Source organism: Engraulis encrasicolus, chromosome 14 (assembly GCF_034702125.1).
Source record: "Engraulis encrasicolus isolate BLACKSEA-1 chromosome 14, IST_EnEncr_1.0, whole genome shotgun sequence".
Lineage (NCBI taxonomy): Eukaryota > Metazoa > Chordata > Actinopteri > Clupeiformes > Engraulidae > Engraulis > Engraulis encrasicolus.
This window is the reverse complement of record NC_085870.1, coordinates 51399330-51423997: the sequence shown is the minus strand read 5'-3', so window position 1 is coordinate 51423997 and position 24668 is coordinate 51399330. Positions and strand designations below refer to the sequence as shown.

At 44.2% G+C, this 24668-nt stretch overlaps 1 protein-coding gene across 1 annotated transcript in view; it reads right to left on the bottom strand.

Moving 5' to 3' along the window:
• The window catches only part of atp2b2 (ATPase plasma membrane Ca2+ transporting 2), a 197863-nt gene that overhangs the window by 162108 nt on the left and 11087 nt on the right, over positions 1-24668 (bottom strand). The window contains exon 2 of the mRNA XM_063216071.1: positions 336-402. The gene's annotated coding sequence lies outside the window, so the exon portion shown is untranslated. The remainder of the gene's footprint in view (positions 1-335; positions 403-24668) is intronic.

Sequence of the window (24668 nt, the reverse complement as noted above, 5' to 3'; positions counted from 1 at the left end):
ACACCCTGAATGAATGTCCAGTCAAGGATTTCAATAACGCGACAGCACTGGGGAAAGAAAACAACAATAAACAAATGACAGAACGCCCCGTACAGGCGCCATTTGTGTCCTCCTCAGCAGAAAAGTGTATTGATAGAGGATTGGGTAAGCAATAGGTCCAATACCAGCAGGGAGTCGGCCAACCATAAAAAACTGGGCTCTTCTCCAGAGGGATAAAGACTCATATATTTTTCTAGGGAATGGACGCATTCAACCAAAACCAAAAGTGATGGGGGAAGATTTTCTGCAGCATCTCGTTGTGAACTGTAAATAGACTTTTCACAAAAAGGCCTTACCTGGTGTTGAGCAGTTATTGCTGAAGCTGGATCATCAAATGCCCATTTAGCTCATGATGTGATGACCCTGAGAATGACAACAAAAATACATTCAAAATTGCTGCTCAACTATTTGGGACTGTTTGAGAGAAATTAAGCTACTTTAGTGTAAACAGTGTCTATTTAAATCTTGATAGTTTCAGTCCTGACACAAATACCTCTTACGTGTTCTTTTTAGTGGGATTTCTATGGGAAAAGGTCTACAAGGAAGTACAAGTGCTTATAAACTAGTGCAAATGTGGACAGAAAAAAATATTCTGAGAACCAGCGCTCCTTTGCAAGCTGTCTGGTCAACACTGGCTGTGAAGCTATATGTCAGCTGGGAGTATGCTGCAATTTACCTCCAATTCGGATTCTTCTCATTCAGCGTTACGTAATTTATTATAAAACACTGAACGAACTATACAGTGCAATTGAACCGAGTCACCTTTGCTCGGGGATACTACTTGTACATTCTTGACTTTTAAAGAGGCGAGACTCTTTTTTTCGACCCTGCTCACTCTGCTCTGCACCCCTCCTTCCTACCTCCTGCGGTCAGGTTGAGGTGGCTACATGGCTATCGCTGTAGATAGCATCTCGCTAGGCCACTCTAATGGGCTCTAACTTGTTGTTTGAGTCTAGCATTAGCATTATCAAGTCATTTATTCTCCGTGGTTCTTTCCACTGGCAAGCATTTTCCACTGCTGGGTGTGTAAGAAAGTGCTAGCTGTGATTTTCCATCATTCCAGCTGAACATCGCACTCAACTCGCCTCTACAAAAACAGGGCACAGCAAATAGACGATTTTTTTTCTCAAACTGTATCGACCAAAACCTACATTGAAGGTCATTCAGGTTTACAAAAAATACTATTTTTTTAAGAAAAGGGAAATGATGCACCCTAATTTGAAGAGTACATATACTGAATGTAAAATAAAACTGTTTTTCTGATATTCAACTATTGTTAACATTAAAAAACACTCCCCCCAAAACAGGGCATAATTCTGATGGCCTTCCTTCCATCACAGCTTTTCACAGTAAGGTCAGAAATAGTGTGAGTGGCAGTGGTAGTAGATGACGTGGATGGGGGGCGCTGGCTTGCGCTGGCTTCAACTCAAGTCAAGTGTCAGAAATCTGTGTAACAGGGTTAGCACAGAAATTTGAAATTGCGTTTGACCAGTCTCCAATGTGCAGTTAAACTACACGTAAATGTATAAATAAGACATTGACAATAATCACACACGCACACACACAAACACACACACACACACACGCACAATGTGGCTTCGCCGGCCCATTGAGTTTAACTGTGCTTCAGGCATACTAAGCAGGCGTGCAGTTGCCCTGCTCAGCCCAGCCCAGCCCAGCCCAGGGCAGTTAGTAGTAGCAACAGTGCAGGGCAGGACCGCTGACAGCCTTGACTGGGCCCGGGACAAATTCATCTGATGGGGCCCCTTCGTCAGTACACACCATGTAATGAGGACCCAATTCTGGGTCCCCTCCTCTCCCCTGGGCCCAGGGCAACTGACCCCTTTGTGCCCACCACCCCACCCCTGTCGGCTTCCCTGGTGCAGGGTGCATTAGCAATAGCGGTAGCAGCAGCAGAGTAGCGCAGATGAATCCAGCGTGATGCATGAACGCCCGCGGCGGCGGAGGCCAACCAGGACACAATAGGCACCCAGTCATGTGACAGGCCTGTTACCCCCATCGCTCTATCTGATGGGAGACCACAAGTGCTGTTAGTTTAAGTGACGTGTTATGTGTACTGCATTATATTGTACTGTTATGATAACAGCATTTCTGTGCAGCATTTGCAAATGTATAAAATATTAATAAACACAGTTTCTGGATAGAAGTTAATGGGGTTATTTCAGCCATGGTAAATTCCCTTAAACAATGCATCCAGGGTAGAGGTGAGGGGTATACAGACTTTAACTCTACTTTTTAATGACGTGTCCTTTTCTAACATCCATTTTCACAATAATGTCTCTCATGCACTTTTCAATTTTAAAATGCTGGACCACTGTGTCACCTGAAGGAAAAGAGGGGCAGAACACAAAGCAATCTCCATGCGGCAGCCAGCTTGCAAATGGTGCAAAGGAGTGATTAAGCAAGTCATAAGTGCATGGTGTGTGTGTGTGTGTGTGTGCGTGCGTGCGTGCGTGCGTGCGTACGTGCGTGCGTGCGTGCGTGCGTGCGTACGTGCGTGCGTGCGTGCGTGCGTGCGTGCGTGCGTGCGTGCGTGCGTGCGTGCGTGCGTGCGTGCGTGCGTACGTGCGTGCGTGCGTGCGTGCGTGCGTGCAAGCAGGGTCCGGGCACAAGCTCAGCTGTCAAAGAGGCGGGAAGATATTGATTGGACTCTATGCGACCTTACGTGTTCGTTTGATCAGTGGCCACCGGTCATAGATTTCCCCAGGGACCACACCCAGGTGACCATCGCCCACACCACACACCCCTCCCCATCTCAGACGTAGGATGGAGGAGGGAGTGGAGGAGGGAGTGGAGGAGAAAAGAAAGGAAGGGGGAAGGCAGAGGATGCAGAGGAGGAAGAGGAAGAGATGGAGTAGAGGAAGACATGGAGGAGGAGAAGGGAGAGGTGGGTGAAGAAGGGTGATGAGTAGGTGGAAGAAGGAATGGAAAAGATACCTAGAGTGTGACGAGGAGGAGGAGGAGGAGAAGCAGATGAGTGGAAGAGGTGAAAGAGGAAGAGGAGAAGGGAGAGGATGCAGAGGAGAAGGGAGAGGATGCAGGGGAGAAGGATGAAGGACAGAAAATAATGAAGGATGGAGAGGAGAAAAAAGAAGGAGGAGGAGGGAGTGGATGAGTAGCGCGAGATATAGGAGGAAGACAAGGAAGTGGATGAAGACCAGAGGGTAGTAAGAAGAGGAGGGTGAGGTAAAAGACGAGGAGAGTAAGAGGACAAGGAAAAGGAGGAGGAAGAGAATATGGAGGAGGAAGAGGTGGAGGAGGAGGAAGAGAGAGCGGAGGAGAAGGAAATGGAGGAGGAAGAGGAGAGAGAGGAGGAGGGGAAGGAGGAGGAGAATGAGGAAGAGGGAGAGAGTGAAGAGGAGGAAGAGGAGGAGGAGAAGGAGGAGAGGGAGGAGGAAGAGGAGAGGGAAGAGGAGGGGAAGGAAAAGGAGGAGGAGGAAGAGGAGAGGAAGAGGAGGAGGAATAAAGCAGCCCTCTTCATCTCCTATTAGAAGCTAAAACAGCCACCTACCCCCATGAGAATGTACCATATCAAACAAAAAAAACGTCCAACTTCCACAAATTCAAACATACAGCATAAGTGCACAGTATTTATCTGGTTCAACTTTAAGAATGGCATTTCTTAACACTTTGCAGTACATCCACTCACCTAACCTTCAATTCTATATTCTAGTATTTGCCTCTCATTTGATGACACACACGAACGCACGCACACACACACACGCTACAGTATTACTGATTAGAACAGTGTGTCAACTCACATACAATCCCATAGACAAGGACAAGACAAAGTGCTCTGCCAATGTCTTCTTGCTGTTAATAGAGGTAGAGCTTCAGGACAGCAGGCACCTCGAGCTGGATGGCACGTCATGTCCTCCTCTCAGCAAACCAGCTGCAGAAACGTTGCTGACTCACTCAAGACCTTCTCATCAAGACTCTCCACTGTCACATCTCCCACCGGGTGCAGACACCCGGAGCTCAGTGGGGGGGGGAAACTGACTAACTTTTAAATAATCACCTCTGGAACCAAATACATAAATACATAACCATCTCCTGCTTCAAGGCCGGCCATACTAAATACTTGATCATCATCCATGCTTGCTGTGGCTCCTTGTGGTGAGGAGATGTAACTGAGGTGTTCCTGCGCAGTTCCTGCGGAGTTCCTCCGCCACTCAGGGGCTCGAACTCGCCACCTACCAGTCAACACTCTAGTATGGGCATGGGAGGCACAGCACGATACCGCTGAGCTAAAGGGCCAGTCCGATTGTTCCATCCAAATGTTCCACGACACACACTGCTAGTTGGCCTCCATTTCAGAGAGAAATGATTCGCTTGCCACTTTGAAATTATATTTACCAAGAATATGTTCCACGACACACACTGCTAGTTGGCCTCCATTTCAGAGAGAAATGATTCGGTTGCCAATTTGAAATTATACATGTATTTACCAAGAATATGTGACAGAGACAGTGCGGTACAGCGTCATAGGAATTTACCTTTGAAGCTAGAACTAGAACCACTAGCTGATGCTCTGGACATCTCATCTACAGTCAGCATTCAGAAGTGACATTTTTACCTATTGACATAATGATTTTTAAAAAATCACAAATAAAATCACATTATTAATCCTTCATCATACAATGCCAGGAAGAACTTTTAACAGAAATGTATACAAAATGTGGAGACTCTGGCAGTATACAACAACCACCAAGGCTGTAGTCAAGTCCACCTTTGTAGAGTCCAAGACAAGTCGAAGACAAGACTAATCAAGTCCGAGAAAAGTCTGAGTCAAAAGAGTCCGAAACAAGACCAAAAACAGTCCAAGTCAAGTCAGAGTCACATGTCGGTCAGTGTTAAACAATGACAAGGATGAATGTCAATAACGTAAATGTTTGAAGGTAACCTATATGCCATGCATGTGAAGACAAATTTGTATGCTATTGGATTTCAAGGTCGACTTTAGAATCTATGAGGGCCAGTGTTCTAAACAAACAACTCTGCCCAAAAGTCCAAAAGCCTAATTTGGCAAGACCAGTGCCCAAGTTTAAGACAAATCTGAGTCCCACTAATAGTGGGTTCAAGACAAGTCCAACTCCATAGAAAAATGGACTTGAGTCCGGACTCGAGAACAACAGCCCTTGCGACCAAAACAGCTGCTTTGAACTTCCAGGAAGAACTATCTTTTAACGGAAATGTATACAACATGTGGAGACACTGGCAGTATACAGGGGCCACCACAGCTTCTTTGAACATACAATACAATACCCCTCTGGTGATAATTGGTTCCAATTGTGAAGCAGATCTATAAATAAAACTGGTATGGCATATTCTCACAATGGGGCTTTTAGTGCACGTCAAGCATTAATGACAGTTATATAATTCAATAGATTGCACACTTTTCATGTACAGATTCATGCTCCACAGGGCACGAGCTGCAGCACCATTTCAGCCCATTTCCTACTCACCATTCAGACTAACTACTTAGCCAGAAATCTACCTCGGGGTCAGATACAATACTATACGATACGACAACTCATACAATAGATTTCTTATTTGTTGTTTTGTGGAAAGAAAAACTCTAGTCTACTTATCCTAGTAGCCAATATATGCCGTATCAGTGAAACGTTTTCTGCATTTTCTGTGTTTTTTTATATCGTCTATATAATGCCCCAAGATCAATGAGATTTTACAAGGGCTATCCACAAGACGTGTGTAGGCACTTAGGAGAGGCCGAGTAGGGGCTTTAGACCAGGACTAAGTGATGCCCAAGGCGATCAGGCTTTGGAAATCTATTACTGCACTTTATGGGACTGGAATTAAAACAGACAGAAAGGACAGTTCCTTCAATATAACTACATAAGTAAAAACCTTTAACATCCTAAAAGTGCCCAAAAATGTTTGCCATCTGTCTTTGACATTGAGTCAATGACAAACTAGAAAGTAGAATTTAGTGAAACTTGTCACATTCCAAACAGCTCATATACCAAAAAAGCAGTTGAAAATCCTGCATAAAATGTAAAATGTTCCAACAAGTACTAGGCCAAACACAGCCTAACCACCATCCATTTAAAAACAGACTTTTTTAGATACAGTAAATTACTAACACACACATTACAAAAAAACTTTTCAGACTTACTCTAAAAGCTTTGAGAAGAGAACATGTCAATATCTAGCCCACCATCCCGTATCAGGGCCAGCAGCACCGGTTGCGGCGTGGCGTGGTGCGGTGCGGTGCACTGCGGTACAGTATCCGCTGGCTGCTAAAAGCTAAAAATAGCACGTCAGGGCTAGTAAGAGAGCACGGACGGCACTTTTCCACGCGGACAGGACAGGACAGACAATGCATTTGTCATGAGAAAGCCCACTGGCCCGGCAGAAAAGCCGGCCTCAGAATCCCCGCAGGGGCCCACAGGCAGCCACAACCATTATGGGGGCGGGCGGACAGGCAGGCAGGCGGATAGGTGGGCGTGGCAGGCAGGCGGGCGGGCGGTTAGACGGGTGAGCGAGTACTGTACTGGGTGTGCGTGTGTGCATGTGTTTGTGTGAGTGAGTGTGGGTCTGTGTGAGGGGATGAGCAAGCGTGTGTGTGTGTGTGTGTGTGTGTGTGTGTGTGTGTGTGTGTGTGTGTGTGTGTGTGTGTGTGTGTGTGTGTGTGTGTGTGTGTGTGTGTGTGTGTGTGTGTGTCTGTCTGTCTGTCTGTCTGTCTGTCTGTCTGTCTGTCTGTCTGTCTGTCTGTCTGTCTGTCTGTGCATGGATGTGAGGGAGTGTCTGTGTGTGAGTGTGTGTCTTTCTGTCTTTCTGAGTGAGCATGGTTGCACATACCTACACAACCCCGGCACAGCTCCCCCTCTCTTTCTTTCTTTCTCTCTCTCTCTCTCTCTCTCTCTTCCTCTGTATGAGCACATAAGGTCAGAGTGGAACAGCTGCCATCACCACCAGCACTACAACCACCGCAACCACCCACCATCTCTGCCACCGTGTGTCTCTGCTCTGACTGCCTTCATCAGCAGGTGCCCAGCCGGCCGTGCCCCTAATGCCCAAAAGCGTTCGCTCTCTGCCCCCTGCTCTGTCATTCAGTGCCCTCTGCTCTGCCACACTGGGTCTGTGCCGGCCGCCCTCTGCCCTGCTCTGCTCCCCTCACCCCACAGCCATGTGCCTGAGAAGGTCTGCACACTCAGCTCTCGGAAGGTCATTCAGAAACGCAGATGGAAAAAAAATGACAGATTTCTTTTTCAAATTTGCCCTTTGGATAATGATTTTCCTCACAATAGGCATAAAAGACAATACATTATTTGTCGTGATGAAGTCTAGTTTTGCTCTATTGTACAGAATTTTTCTCCATATCTCTGTAATGTGGGATGTCAATATGTTGTATTTATATTGAAGATCTACAGTGACGTCGAATAGACAAATTCCTAATGCGTTGCAGTTTGGAATATTGTATTATGCTGCTATTAAACTCATTGTAATTCATATCAAGATGTGACTCAGAGGTGTGAAAACATGAAAACACCCGCTAATATCCTTGATCAAACATCTATCTGAAACGAGAGCCAGTTTTCAAAGACATGCTTTCCTGAACTATCAGTTTTATATAAAAACTGCTGATTTCAAACAGCTTGACAGTTGACAGTACTGAATTATGGCAAGCATCCTTTTACATTCCCTTAACTAACAATAACATGTAACAGATATCATTTTTAAGGCAAACCACGGTGTAAAAAAGTTCCAAACGGATGCAAGCTTGTTTGACTAACTGGTTTTCTTTATTTTAAGTTGGTTTCATGCTTTATTTTTTTTTCGTGGGTGTGGTCGGAATCTTGAAGGAGCGGATATGCGAAGCCAATTGTTGAATCAGGCTTCCCATGCCCTTTGGATATGAACGGGACATCTCTCCTAGGACGACCGCTCCTAAAATAGACCGCATCCCCCCCATCCATACCCAGTATCCACCCCTTCCTAAAACCCTGCTATTATTAGCAACCACCATGAGCTCTTCAGGTTTTTTTCATTGGGGCACACGCGGGATCCTCAGGATTTTCTCATAGATCAGGCTTCAGCAACGTCTTCACGTCATACATTCTTGACCTGATCTAACAATGCACGCACGCACGCACACACAGACACAGACACGGACACAGACACAGACACAAACACACCCCCACACACATGCAGACGCACGCAGACACGGACAAGCACACACACATACACACACACACACACACACACACGGACAAGCACACACACATACACACACGGATGGAAAGCATGGAAAGCACAAAAGAAACTGGTATTTTAGTGCATTATATCAAAGGTCGACGTAAATGAGCATTTAAGTGCATTTATATAACTGCATGCGTTATGCAATGTTGGGATGGTGGGGGAGGCTGCCAACGGTATTGTCACTGGGGAATACCACCAAGACAATCACACAATACCATGCCAGACAATCAAGTATCGATAGGTTCAGCCACCTAACTTGGCATGGCAGGGCACGATGGAAAGTCCTAACTGATCATTTTGGGATTTTTTTGTTATACTATATGTATACTGTTTATGTCCTATTTTGTAAGCTGCTTTGGATAAAATTGTCTGCTATGATCGATAACTGTAATTAAAAATGTAATGGATTGTAATGTAACACTGAATAGGCATCACTCATTCCCACAAAAGACCACTGTTGGTGCCAACATGTTCTAAGAACATGCACATTCCACAGCATTTCCTATAGCATTATTACAGCATCTGGATTTGCAGATCATTCTTGTTATCTACTGCCAGCGGAAAACACCAACTGGCTGCTTAACCCATTAACTTGCTGTTACCAAAATGGCAGTGACCTAGTTGCAGTGCCTTACTAAATACCCTGTGTTATGTCATAGTAGCATAGTACTATGGTAGTTAACTTTTGAATGACTATGTCTGGTGGAATGGCATGTATTCTGGGGCTGCGGAAAAGGGTAGTGTGATAGTATGGTTGGCTGAAGATTTGTCTTCGGACATACTTGGTACATGTGTGTGTGTGGGCATGTGTGTGCGGCATGTGTGTGCGGCGTGTGTGTGCGGCGTGTGTGAGTGTGTGTGTGTGTGTGTGTGTGCGTGCACTGTCAGCCAGCTAGTTTGCATATTTATTAGGAAACAATTTCCATCTGAAATGTTGACAGGTGAGAGCAAACCAGGACCTGTGAAAATCAGCTGACTGCTGCCAAGGCAACTCCAGGAGAAAAAAACAACCCAACATACAGCATTCAAATTCATACAGAACATAATCACAGTGGCAATCAGACAAAAAAACTCTCAGAAAAGAAATAATCATCAAATGAAAGTCACGTGGTAAGTTTATGGCCTACTTATACATTTGGCATATTCCAAAATGGCTTGTGTGTGTGTGTGTGTGTGTGTGTGTGTGTGTGTGTGTGTGTGTGTGTGTGTGTGTGTGTGTGTGTGTGTGTGTGTGTTTGCGTGCGTGCGTGCGTGCGTGTGTGTGTCTGCGTGTGTGTGTGTGTGTGTGTGTGTATGTGTGTGTATCTGTGTGTACATGCATACGCCTCAAGTGATGCAAGTTCTCACAGCTGAAAACTGTGGCCACATGACTGCATTCACACGTTGTCTGTGGGCTTCTCACTGGCCTCGACAAGGTGAAGCAGGCATGCAGCCCACACAACACAAATACAAAAAGACGAGTACCAGACAATGAAAAATTTAAAATGTGGGCTTCCACCTGATGTGAAATTGTGGGAAAAAATAATGGGACCGTTCTCAACAACTGTAATGAGCTGTAGTAGTATTTCAACTATTTAACGATCGATTCTGAGCAGAGCAAAATGGCAGTAACTGCACACAGTGAATAAATGAAGCGAAGGACAGCACTCTTCAGATTTCTTCTTTGTATATTCGCCCACGAACGTTTCGGGCAGAGCCCTTCTTCGCTGAAGAAGGACGCGATTACAAGCTGAAGAAGGGCTCTGCCCAAAACATTTGTGGGCGAATATACACAGAAGAAAACACTGAAGAGTGCTGTCCTTTGCTTCAGTTATTCATTAAAGGTTTTGTGGGATTCAGCACCCAGTTGTTAAGTAGCCTATTTAGGCGATAGTGTGAGCGCGTCTTCTCCACTTTTTGAAGTAACTGCACTCAGCCCTGAGCTGAGTGAACTGGCTTTAAAATCATTCTGATGTCCAGCCTAAGAAGTTTTAGGTAGATTATTGGCTGTTTTGTTACTCTGTATTACAATAATCTCTGCAGATCGTTTTATTCAACTTCATAATTTATATACATACGGTATGTTATTAAAGCCATTATAACTGATTTTCAACAATAATGCAGTTACTGCCTTTTTACGTTGTAGGGAAGAATTATTGTCCACTACTATGGCAGATGATAAGTGCAGTCAAGGCCAGTGTACTATGTTCTGCATTAGGGGTGGGCAACCTTTTTCAACCTCATTTCTAACATTCCTTTACAAAACATGTCATATTTCATGTGAAGCATAACATGGGCCACACAGGCCGTAAACAGCCCTGGAGACATAGGTTCCCCATCCCTTTTAGACTCTAAAAGCTTGCATATGTTGTCTGGGTAGCTGCGGCCTAAGGCTTAGGGAGTTGGTCCTGGTATAGGGTGGTGGTGGGTAGATGATTCGCATCTTTAATCGTTTGTATGGACTGAGAGGGATTTCCTAGCCAGTTTGTCACCACCTTGCGCCTCTGCTCAATTTCAATATATTTCAATTCAGCAACTAGGACTCTCAGCTGTCATAGAGAAGTAAGCTCAAAGTATTATTTTTCAGAACAGCTGATCCACAAACAGTTAGGTGAAGCCATGCCAGCGTCTATCCGGGTCCATTTATGGTTCAGCAATTAAATGCCACCATCAAATTGGCCAGCATCAATTGGGCCCTGCCCAGGCCAAACGGTAGGGCACTCGTCTGCCATGCGGCCAACCCAGGTTCAATTCCCGGCCCGGGTCATTTGCCGACTCCTCCCCATCTATCTCCCCATTCACCTCCTGTCCACCTCTCAAACTGTCCTGTCAAATAATGTCGCAAAAGACCAACATTTTTTTTAGCAACAATTGGTTAAAAACATGTAAAACAAAAAGGTACCTGTAAGGTGGATCAAACAAATCGCAATGCTGCGAGGTGAGATGGTTTCTACAAGGTGAAATGAAACCTGGTGATGATTCAGGCTGTGCTTTTCTTCTCCACCTCTGCTTAAACACCCTTAATGTTGCACAGAATCTTTATAAAACATTCCCCTACCCTACATTGTGCCCGACCCTTCATTTTTTCACAAACAAATTGCATCCTGCCTGTACTAGTGGAAAGAATGTAGTTTGGGGAGTAAGAGTAAGAGTAGACCCTCAAACACAGTTGTGCCCTTGACCAAGGCATCTAACCCCAGAATGTCTCCAAGGACTGTACAGTACATGGGTAACTTTAACTTGATTTGGAATGGATAAAACGTGCTGAATGTAATGTAATGTCTGTGGTATTTCCAGTGGCCTTGGCAATGTGAAGCAGCTGTTGCGGTCCAACTGGTGCTCTACTGTATGCTCCTCTCTACCCAGGGCCGGATTAAGATGACCTGGGGCCTCTAGGCTACAGTTGGCTTTGGGCCCCCGGCAAACAACAAAATTACACAGGCATCGTCATACGGACGATTTCAGAAAATGTCTACCAACTGTGGAGAGGAGTATTCATAAGATTTAAAACTATGATGAGGCACGATTGATACTTTTTTCAATATCACATCTCGTCACAATTCTGCATATTTTTTAAAACTTTTGGCTAATCGGGGGGGCCCTGGCAATTGGGGGACCCTAGGCTTCAACTATAGTATCTAGCCTGTGTGTTAATCTGGCTCTGTCTCTGCCGTGTTCCATAATGCTCAGATCCTCTATCGTCTCTGCTCCTAAGTATGGTCCTCTTCTCTGCCTCCCTCTCCACTACTGTACTCCTCCATTCTGCACCTCACTGCTATGCTTCTCCAACCCTCCACAGCAACAAAGGGCAAGGATTCCATGCGGCACACTAAATCTACTAGCAGTGCTACCTCTCCGCTCTGCTCCTCACTGTCCTGCACTCCGCTTCAAACTGAGTCATGTGCCAGAGGTGCTCCTCACTGCTCAGCTTCTCTCTGATCACTTTTCCTCTCTTCTCCTCTCCTCTCCTCGCTGTCCTGCTCCTCTCCACTCCTCTCCTCTCCTCTCCACTCCTCTCCTCTCCTCTCGCTCTGCAGCCACAGAGGGCTAAATAAATCATACCGCAAAGTGAGGAGGGCTCTCCATTAGCATTCCATGCGGCACACAAGAGCACTTAAAGAATGTAATGCTTTTAATGTCATGTAATCACCGCTAATAACGCCGTCAGCTGCTCATGGGGCCCGAGAGAGGAGACATGGAGCTGACTGTGAAACAGGCACTGCTGCTATGTACAAGTTGGATGCAATCGGGGAATAGATAGGGAATAGAATAGAGAGTTGGAAAACATTTACTTCCCTGACGGGTTAGGGTAGCAGATTGTTTTGATCTGGGCAAGGTTTAGGGTTAGGGCCTTAGTTTTATTATAATGGGAGTCAATGAGAGGTCCGCAAAAAAAAAAAAAAGTGTGTGTGTGTGTGTGTGTGTGTGTGTGTGTGTGTGTGTGTGTGTGTGTGTGTGTGTGTGTGTGTGTGTGTGTGTGTGTGTGTGTGTGTGTGTGTGTGTGTGTGTGTGTGTGCGAGCGTATATACATGTGTGTGTCACAGAATTTGAAACCACATCCTCTGGGGTGTGTAGGCCTATTATCATTAGGCAATCAGTGCATACTCGTGGGAGGTTTGCATGTCGGGACATTTTCCCAAGTAGCATCTCTTCTTTACATCTGTGCCTGTTTTGTAGTTTGTTGTATTTTAAGACACTGCTATATTATATCCACAGGAAAGACCAATCTGAATTCAGAAGCTTACTGTCCAATACCACAGTCCAGTCACAGAGATACCACAGAGATACTGCAGATACCTACTTCAAAATCACATACTCTGGTATATGATTACATGCATTCACGCTGATAAAGAGATGTTAAAGCGATACCGTGTCATTTTTGGAAATAATCTCTGATTATGACAGTGTACATTTTACCTCCAAGCTAGCAATTGATATTAAACATGGCTCCAGCTAGCAGTTATTGTTACAATGTTAATTGCAAGCTTGGAGTTGCTTCCAAGTTGCACTGCCAGATTGAAAGTACAGGGAATAAGGAGTGCTGGGCCATTACGATAAAACTACTGGTCTGAATTGAGCGCCCAATGATTTGGAACATGTAGTGCAGATACAGGCATGTAAATTTCAACCCATAGATTTCTACCCTTTCAACAACATGCTCCATCATTATTTATTCACTGAATGAGCAGGGCAACATGGGACCTAGTTTCCTGCAGAACTACTGTACGTAGCTTGGCTGTCCTTTACATTCAGTTCCCCGGAGCCAATAAGCAACCTTGTTTCTCTTTTCTTTGTTCTTTTCTTTTCCTTTCTTTATCCATTCTCACAACCTCTATAATCTCCCTGCATTCCACGTGTCCAGTACATCACGAAAAAAAAGAGTCCCGAAAGCCTGCATCATACAATATCATGTGGTTATATGTCATGTTTATCATGTTTTATCAGCTATTTAATTGGCCAAACAAGCCAAAAGGGAGCCATTAAAGCCTGCACGGCAGCTGTGCTACAGTAGGATGCTTCATAAAGATGAACTAATGCATGTGATGATGAGGACTGCACTAAGTGATTCTGATGGAGGATGGGGGAGCGGAGCATGCAAACAGGCTACGGTAGGTACAGGCACGCTACTGTTGCTTGGCATGCATGCACACAATCACTGGCATGGCCACGACCAGAGGGCAGAGGGGTTGGGGGATGGTAGTAGTGGTGGTTGTTTGAGGGGATCTGGGGTGGTTGCTTAGGGGGCATATTCTGGTAGTGGAGAGATGGGTTGGTTGGTTAGTTAATGTTTGTATTGTCAAGTCAAGTTAAGTCAATTCAGCTTTATAGTCAATATCTTTACATGCACTGGTTATACAAAGAATTTGAAATTTACGTTTCTTACTTTCCCATGCAGACATAGACATAGACTTTAGGTGTGGACATACAGTAGACACGCATACATTTCACCTAGAGTACCTATACAATACCCCTACAGACATAAAGTGCAAGACTGGGCAACAGCAGACATACATAAAACGTATACTTAAAAAGAGGTTGTGTTGTGCATTTCCAGTTATGTCCTATTTTGACGATTCTGACATAGTGATAGTGAGTGGTTGTGTAGACTAGAGGTCAAAGAGGTATTCTTGTATCGATAGGTAGCATCCATGTTTAGGGTGAATATCTATAGTGCGTGGTTGTTTATGGGGAATATTCTGATATTGGTGAGAAAACTCCGTTTTCAGCGGAGTATGTTTGTACTGGGAGGAGAAGGGACTGGTTGTGTAGAGCAGCAGTTCTCAACCTTTTTTTTAATAAATGCCCCCCTGGACCTCATCATAAGCCTGCCCACGCCCCCTTTAGTATGAAAAAATAAAATGTCCCTCAATTGCACCTAAACACCGCCCCCTCTCTACTGTATCCTTATCAACGCCCCCCTAATACTCCCCAATGCCCCCTGGGGGGCTGTAGAGCCCCTGTTGAGAAAGACTATGGATGGATGGATGGATGTAAAGAGTCGTGTTCTTACATAGTACTATTTATTAAGACCTGAACTTGTCCAGCTGCATTCCTAATTGAAAACATTCCAATGTGATTTGAACTCCACACATGACTAATTAGAACTAACTTAAAACTTACTTGTCAGGCAGAAGTATTATTATGTGATACTTAATTGTGACCATGCGGTGTATTACAACAAATTCAAAGTCTTTTTTTTAATTCATTAAAAAAATGCTGGGGCGCTGGGGCGCTGTGGCGCAGTGCGCTAAGCCCCCCACATTTGGGCTTGCATGCCCATGGGGACCCCGGTTCGAGTCCGGCCAGGGTCATTTCCCAATCCCACCCCATCTCTCTGTCCCACTCGCTTCCTGTCACCATCTCAGACTGTCCTAGTCTAAGTCTAAGGCATAAAGGCCCCTAAAAATATATGGTAACACTTTATTTTAGGGATACATCTATTAGCACTAATACATACAATGTGCCTGTATAAGTAACTTGTTAGGCATGTACAAAGCAAAATCAAACATTTGTTAGGCATGTATTCGCAAATGTCTTGTTCATGCACAATAAGGGATTTATTACCAATTTAACCTTAGTAAGGACCTAGTAGGCCTTAGCGTTTGCTTAGTACATGCCTTACAAGTTACTTATGCAGGCATTAACATTGTATGTATTAGTGCTAATAGATGTATCCCTAAAATAAAGTGTTACAAAATATATTTTTTAATTTTTTAAAAAAAAAATGCTGAGATCTTAACCACCTTAAGACCGGTTTAAGTACTATTTGCCCACTGCTGCTTCTATCAACTCTTCTGCCCCCTGATCCCATAATGCCTTAGGGTATTTGCCATACACCAACCGCATGCACAAGCGCTCTGACAAACCACACAAGTACAGTACAGACAAGATGAGCGCGCACACACAGTACAGCACAAACACAACCCACAGGCTCATTATGTGCATAACCTTGAGCACACACATAAGCTTACATGGCTACCTGTAATGGGCATCATCTGTATGGTACACAGCGTTTAATGATGATGGGAGATGGGGAGGAAGGAGCAACCAAAGGCAGTCCTTGAATCTAGTCCATGACCCGGTTTCTTTAATGGTGCTATAGGAAGAGATGGGGAGATGGAGAAGGGGAATGATGCCGAGATGACAGATGAAGAAATATGATGGGTGGATTTATGGATGGAGGGATGGAGGGATGGAGGGATGGATGGATGGATGGATGGATGGATGGATGGATGGATGGAGGGATGGATGGATAGATGGAGGGATGGATGGATGGGCACATGAAGGAACACAGGGATGTGGAGAGAGATAGAGAGCTGAGCTGGATGTAGTGCATAGTATACTGTATATCAGTGGCTCCCAACCTTTTGTGAACTATCACCCCATGGATTTCATCATAAGCCTGCCAACGCCCCCTTGACCTAATCATATGCCTGCCAATGCCCCCCTTAGTATTATGAAAATAAAATGGACTAATGCCTAATGGCAACTAAGCACTGCGCCCTCTCAGCTGTATTCTTCTCAACGCCCCCCTAGGGCTCCCCAACACCCCCTGTGGGACTGTAAAGCCCACATTGAGAAAAGCTACAGTATAAAGAGAGAGATGGAAATGGAGAGACGCACACCATGGAAGGGATAGAGAGATACAAGTCAGCGATACAAGAGATTGAGGTATGGAGAGATGCAGTTATGGACAGAGGGGAAGATGATGGAGAGAAACGGAGAGAAAGAAAATGGACAGATGAGGTGGGTGTAGAGCTACAGTAGATAGATGGAGTTGTGGAGAGATGGGGAGATGGGAAATGAGGGGGATGTACCGTATAGCCTGGAGATGAGCTGGTGCGTGTATATTAAAAGCAGAAATGATGTGACTACTGTGGGCAATGAAAGCCAGGCATTGAGGCATGCTCAGAAGACGCTATTTTTAGCCCTTAAATTGACTCGGATGTGTATGCTGCATTCTAATGCTTTACATTAAAAAACACACACACACGCACACGTACACACACACACACACACACACACACACACGCATACACACACGCACACAAATTCATTCACCCATCCACTTTCACTTATGCCTCCGAGGGCTTTCAACTCAATTAGGCCAACTAAGGGAAAACAAATTCAAAACAGACCAGTCAATGTAATATATCTGTTTGGTTTGAAGTGGTCAAGGACTTTTAAATTGTAATGTTTTCAATATTTTATTTCAATATTCAATATATCCAGAACGCAATACCAAGACCCTGCTTAGCCAACACTTGGATGTCTAAAGAGAAGCATTTAATATGTTCACTGTTCCCAGGTTCTGACTTTATAGTCTCGGAATAAACATTGTTTGCATTCCAGAAGGCATAAGTTGTCATGGCAGCCAAGTCAACTCCTTGGTGACGGACGGTGAAACCCCACAGTGACCTGGACGGACAACAAGAAAGGTGAAGCCCAAACAAGCTTTTGGTCGGGTGGCACTGATTGCAGTGCACCAGGGAGGGTTAGTTAGTTAGCTACTCTTAGTCAAACACTGCCCTCTGCTGCAAGGCATCCCAGCAGTCTGCCCTCTGATCTCACGTCTCACCCTCTACATTACTCCCTCAGGGTTCAGGGTTCTCAGCCTTTGGCTTGACAGGGCAGGGCACTGATAACCAGCCAGGGCCCGTGGGACCTACGCAGGGCTGATGGCAGCTTTTACTGGGCCAGGACATCTAATGTAAAAGCCCCCCCCCCCCCCCCTTCCCTGAAGCTAAGCATTAATCTCTAAAGAACAACTGGATCAAGCATCTACAAAGAAAGGCTCTGCCGTCTTTATCATATACACTATATACTGTATATGTTTTAGAGATCAGTCCAGTCAGCTTGACTGGAAGGGGCTTTACTTGGGGCTTGACTTGGGCACGTCTTGCTGCGGTATGTGTGAGCTCTCGAGAGGCAGACATCGCGAATTCAGAATTTTGTGCCCAACAATTAATTGAGCCAGCTGATCTGCAGGTGGATCAGAACATCTCTAGAGTCACTTGTCTTGGGAGCACAGGCACAAAGAAAAGCCTGGCAGGAATTTCACTTTACAGTAGTACAATCTTACAGTCTTGTTAGTTGGTGGAGTGTGTGTTTCCTGTCCATACACGTGTGGGGGAAAAAACTGCCACCATCCCCAGGACATGAATTTACTAGGCTTCCATGAGAACTTCGTATGACTTCTCGCCGTTCCAAAGGAAAGCAGACTGTCATTAGCAGAGGAAACCATAGAGTTCAGAAAGTAAAAACCACAACCACCAATTTGATCCAAATACAGCCATTTGTTCTGCATTAACCTGCTTGTTATGTACACCAAAGAAAGGCAGTGCAACTACTATTTGAAAGTCACCTGCAGGGGTACAAGGAAATACGCTGGAGTTTTCAATTTCAGATCCTAACACCTTAAGTGGAGGGAAAAATCACTCATGAGTGCAGTCTCTAACTAGACTGCCTGTGCAGTCGCCTTCGACTGCTTAAGGTATATCCCCGAAACGCGACGCTTCCAGTCCCCCATCATTCCTACCACTCCCGTCCACCATTTCGTAAACGTATATGATACATACAGACGTGACATGACGTGCATAGGCTTAAAACCAAACGACTATTATGAAAATGAAGCAAAAAATGGGGCAAATGGTAATACTGTTTTAATGGTTCAGTGGATATACCACATTAGGTACAGTGTAATAACCAGTGTAACAATATTTAATACAATGTAATTTTTTTTACTTACATCATGTGTTTGTGCGTAAGTGGTATTACATGGTATTGCATATTGTTACACTGGTATTACACTATATTACATGGTATTGCATACTGTTACACTCGTTATTACACTGTACCTGATATTGCATATTGTTACACTGGTATTACACTAGTATTACATGGTATTAAATATTGCTACATTGGTTATTACACTGTACCTAATATGGTAGATTCACTGAAATGGTGAACCATTAAAATAAGGTGTTACCGGGCAAATCAATCCACCCAGTCAGAAGTTATGGGCCAAATGAAAATTCTGCCATTTTGAAAGTGTTGTCTTCCAAACTCAAATCAGTTCATGAACCTACCCTAGAGCATTCACACACAAAATCTGGGACAAATCCATCCACCCGGTCAGTAGTTATGGGCCAAAGAATAATTCGGCCATCTTGAATTCAGCCATCTTGAAAGTGTTGACCTCCAAACTCGAATCAGTTCATGAACCTACCCTAGAGCATTCACACACCAAATCTGGGACAAATCCATCCACCCGGTCAGAAGTTATGGACCAAACAAAAATTCGGCCATCTTGAATTCAGCCATCTTGAAAGTGTTGACCTCCCAACTCGAAGCAGTTCATGAACCTACCCTAGAGCATTCACACACCAAATCTGGGACAAATCCATCCACCCGGTCAGAAGTTATGGACCAAACAAAAATTCGGCCATCTTGAATTCAGCCATCTTGAAAGTGTTGACCTCCAAACTCGAATCAGTTCATGAACCAGCCCTAGAGCATTCACCCAAAAAATCTGGGACAAATCCAAACATCCGTTCAAAAGTTATCGCGTTAACACGAAAGACCTTACGCGGCGGCGGACGCGGCGGCGGCGGACGCGGCGGACGCGGCGGCGGCGCACGCAAAACCATTACATCCCCGACGCTCCGCGTTTCGGGGATATAATTATTTATTGTCCCACCATGTCCGCAAGCAGTTTCGACGCTAAACCCATTAAGACACAGCATTATAAGTTTGCTATAACCAGAATGGCAATGACCAAGTCGCAGTGCATCACTAAAGGCCCCGCGTTATGTCATATTATTATATCGTGTGACGTCATTGGTCGAATGCTCCATTCATTTTAATGGGGCTCCCCAACGTTCGCACGTCTGTTATGTAAGGGTTAACGTTCGGCGAGAAGGTCGCTACCGTGGAATAGCAGCACGACAGAGAGAATATTTAGACCCCGACGCGGAGCGGAGTCTCTGAAGTGCTGCTATTCCACAAAGCGACCGACTCGCCGAAAGTTAACCCGCTTATTATATGGATATACTTAAATGATTCACACATGGCGGGGACATTTCTTCAGGCCTATTTAATGTTAAGATTGTTGCTGCGCAAAACAAAACCGTTGCCGTGCCGTTGTGAAACACCGCTAGGCAACAGCTAGGTAGCCAGGACAACAGGTGTTGTCTATCACAGTAGCTGATTAGAGTCTTGTTGAAAAGTCGCTTTAGCAGTGAAAAGTCTTGTTGCCATTGACAGCGGTCTGTTATAGTCCAACCCGTCCGTTATCGAAAAATAACAGACGTGCGAACGTTGGGGAGCCCCGTTGAAATGAATGGAGCATTCGACCGATGACGTCACAACCATATAATAATTTTCGATAACGGACGGGTTGGTCTATATCAGACCGCTGTCAATGGCAACAAGACTTTTCACTGCTAAAGCGACTTTTCAACAAGACTCTAATCAGCTGCTGTGATAGACAACACCTGTTGTCCTGGCTACCTAGCTGTTGCCTAGCGGTGTTCCACAACGGCACTGTTTTGTTTTGCGCAGCAACAATCTTTTGACATGAAAAACTATAATAAACTTAACATTAAATAGGCCTAAAGAAATGTCCCCGCCATGTGTGAATCATTTAAGTATATCCATATAATAAGCGGGTTAACGTTCGGCGAGTTGTTCGGTTTGTGGAATAGCAGCACTTCAGAGAGAACAAGACCCCTCCGCTCCGCGTCGGGGTCTAAAAGATTCTCTCTGTCGTGCTGCTATTCCACGGTAGCGACCTTCTCGCCGAACGTTAACCCTTATGTAGTGTAGTGCTATGGTAGTAACTTCTCAATGACTATTACAGCGTTCCATCGCATTATGGGGCTACGAGTTCATCAGCAAACCAGTGCCTTTCGCATCCTTCAGATTCAACACTTTTGCCTGACACTCTTGTTAGTGGTGGTGTCCAGCAAAAACCCCTTCAGTGTATGTGACCCAGATAGCAACCCCCCTGGCCTCAATGAAGAGGCACCTCTCTGGGGTCCTGACATGATTAGGGAGAGCAGTCAAAGACTAACGCAGAGCAGCATACACGGGCAGCAAGGCCATCCAAAGGTTCGTCTCAAATGTCCAGTTAGGCTACGTACTGTATAGCCGATGTGGTGACAAGGCAGACCGGCTTATGAGAGTCATGCAGCATTCATGGGTCAATTTCGGCACTTCCTTTCACAGAATTTCAACATCAGATAATCGAAGTTGAGAATAAGGTGTTATTATCCTTGTGCGAGCATATACTAAGTGAACAATAGGTGAATGGCGGATTGTGGAGTTGGGGGAGATATAAAGGTTCATGACACAAACATTCCACTTTGTTGTATCAATTCAGCTGTAGGCATTTAGCTCGCTAGTCTACCAGAGACTGTGACTGCACTGCTCAGGGACGAAACAGACATATAAAGCACCTGCATGGCCAAACATAGGAGGGTGGGCGGGCATGGTGAGTCACTGCGCCAATTGTGCCTGTGTCCTCTACTTGATTGGCGCGTTCTCCCTTTAATTCCACATGGCAGTCGGTAGGTCGGTACGACACGAATGCCTCAGTGCCACACACACACACACACACACACACACACACACACACACACACACACACACACACACACACACACACACACACACACACACACACCATGCCAGCCCCTCACTGTTGTCTCCTCTCACACCTGCTCTGCAGCCCGCCGAGAGTCCTGTCGACCCGATTTGTATCTTGTCATTCATTCGACATTGAGGCGCTAAGAATAGACGGCTGGGCACAGGGAACAATCATGCACAAGTAGGATGAATCTAATTAAGAGACAGGAAAGGGAGAGATTGCTTTTGCATGCTCTATTAAAAGATGTCAAGTAGTGCACCACTCTAAGACTGTCAACAGATGTTATACCCAGTGAAGAGCACTTTATTGCACGCACTAAAACAAAGTTGGGACAATTGAGATTTCATGACTTAAAGGGAGGTTAAGTCACACACTTTCTCTCCCTCACACACACACACACACACACACACACACACACACACACACACACACACACACACACACACACACACACACACACACACACACACACACACACACACACACACACACACACACTACACACACACTACACACACACACAATGGATTTTGCACTTCTGGTTTGTTCTAAGGGAGCAAAGTGAAAGTTGAAAGATATCCAGTTTAACCATAGGCTAACCTTTGATGAATGCTGACAAAGAGAATATTTCCGGTTTCCTGGGCATGAATACACTTTTACTTCAGGACTATCCATCACTCTGTACGTCACTAAGACCTCTTGGCTACACGTAAGATGTGCACACAAAAGGGAAATCTCTTTTTAGTAAGACCTAGAGGGGATCCAAGCTCCATAAAAGGTTTTAGGAGCCCTAAAGGGGACGTTTCTAATTCTCACACCCATTCTGCTCTGTTGTTTTGGTTGGCAGGCAAACTAACCTTCCATCAACAGACAAGGAAGGGCTGACGTTCTATTCTGATGTTCTATTCTGAAAGATCTATATACAGTACAGACCAGAGCAGATTGAGCCCAGGCCTTCTTCTGAGGACAACAGCCAGAAGAACAAGCAGGAACTGGACGTTTTTTGTTGTTGTTGTTGCTTTTTTGCAGGGACAGTGCACAATATAATATTGAGCCAGATTATAGCCGCAAGGCTAATTTTCATCTGTAGTCCCTGGACAGGAATTGGTGTTAAGCTAAAAACAAAAAGGATTAAAATGAATAATAATAATACAATGAAAAGGTGCTCAATGTGCAAATATAGGCCCACAATATTACATGACCAAGAAGGCATATCTAGTTAAAATAATACACCAAAGAAACAAAAAAACAAGATGTATGATGAAGTAAACATAAAACACCAAACATAAGATAAATGACTGACGTTAAACTGTGGTAATATTCTATGCGGATTGATATGCATTATATAACATCATTTGGATGTGCATTCCAACAAATTGTACACACGTACCAGTACTTTAGAGATGGTAGACTATAGAGTGTATTATGACTAGTGTATAAATTTAGAATGTTGTTACTTCAGAAGGTAGGCTACTGTACACTGTAATATAAAATCTATACTGTCTTAGAGCTAAGACTTCATTAGAAGGTTACATATTATTTAAGCTTCAAATTCGTGACAAAATGTCTTCCTTTAAAACATCCTACTATCATAAAAAACAATCCCATGTCTCTCGAGCATTAAAGGGACACTGTGGAGGAAATTGTCAAAAAAAGGTACTGCAACTATGCTGCTCATGGAAACCGGATTGGCTATAGCCAAATTTGATATTTACATGAACGTTTACTGAGTAATAAACAAATATTTTCTAGTATGGTCCAAGTAGAGTCATTTTTGCAGTTAAAAATGGCTATTTTTGGAAATTCAAAATGGCACCCCATGGAGAAGATCCCCCTTTTCATGTATGAAAAGTGCAGTTTTTCCAGTCATAATGAATACTTAGAATTTGATGGTGGTGGTAAGTATTCACGAAAAAGGTAACATTAGTGAATGGGCAGCATGAATTCTGTAAATAAACAACTAAAAATCTCACACAGTGTCCCTTTAAGTTCCACGAAAGCAGGAATACATTATTGATACAACCCAAGTAGCCATGCTTAATTAATGACACTGGATAGAAGCACAACAACATAATATTGTACCTGGAGATCACCCCCGCGGCATCACGTTTCTGCCAGAGGAGTTTATTTTCTTCTACTAATCTGAGCACACTTGACAGTCCTTAAAGGGACAGTTTGGTCAATTTCAACATGCAGTTGTATTGCTCACGCTACCCTTGACTTGTCAGTACCTGGTGATGGCACATTTTTCTGCTCAGCCCTTTCCGAGATATGAGCAATTCTAATGGGGGCACCGTTTGTTTACATTTTAAAAAAATGAAACATAGGCCAACTCCAAATATTTTCCCAAAAGGTACTGCGGTTTGCTAGTTGTCTGCTGATGTTTTATAACCTTTTGGATGTTTTTGGGAATAAATAAAAATGTTTTTTTGAAATGTAAACAAAGAGCTGCCCCCATTACAATGACCAGGATCTCGGAAACGGCTGAAGAAGAAGAAAAAAAAAATCTCAGGCACTGACAAGTCCAGGGTAGTGTGAGCATTACAACTGCATGTTGAAATTGACCAAACTGTCCCTTTAAGTATTACCTGTGCTGGGTTACACAGAGAGTCTAATTTATGTATTGCTTCCTTGATTTCAGACCAACAGCTGACTCAGTGGTGATTGAGGGTGTACGAATACATCGCTGCTGTCCAGCAGAAACCTCATATCTCCAAATCTCCAAATCTATTTCAAATTAGTTTATTTTCGTTCTTTATTCATTATAAAATATAAATCAGTACTTCTTGTCAGTCTCTATGACTGTATGATAAATTATTTAATAACAGACTTTAGTGTTGAAAATGATTATTTACTAACAAAATGATTTATAAATTAATAAGTAAAACACAATGAAAAGTGGAGATACAAAGTTTCCGCCTGACAGCGACGATAGGGAGATTTCATTAACAGAGGAATCAGCTATTCTGTCCTGTAAGAAATTCAAGTGTAAAAAAGATCCCGCATACTGTCCATTCCACCTGTCCATTTGGTCGTATGACCAAAACATTACGTTAAAGTTTTCTGGTGGAGTGGACAATGTGCAGAATCTTTTTTTTATTTGAATGACAACCCCACTGGGATGATAACCTTCCAACTACAGAGGTGAGCAAAAGCATCGGTTTGAACTCCTGTAATGGACCTGTTCTTGTAAGCTTAACTCTGTGCTATCCTCCAACAGCAAATACTTGGATGGAGTATAATTGGAGTACGTACA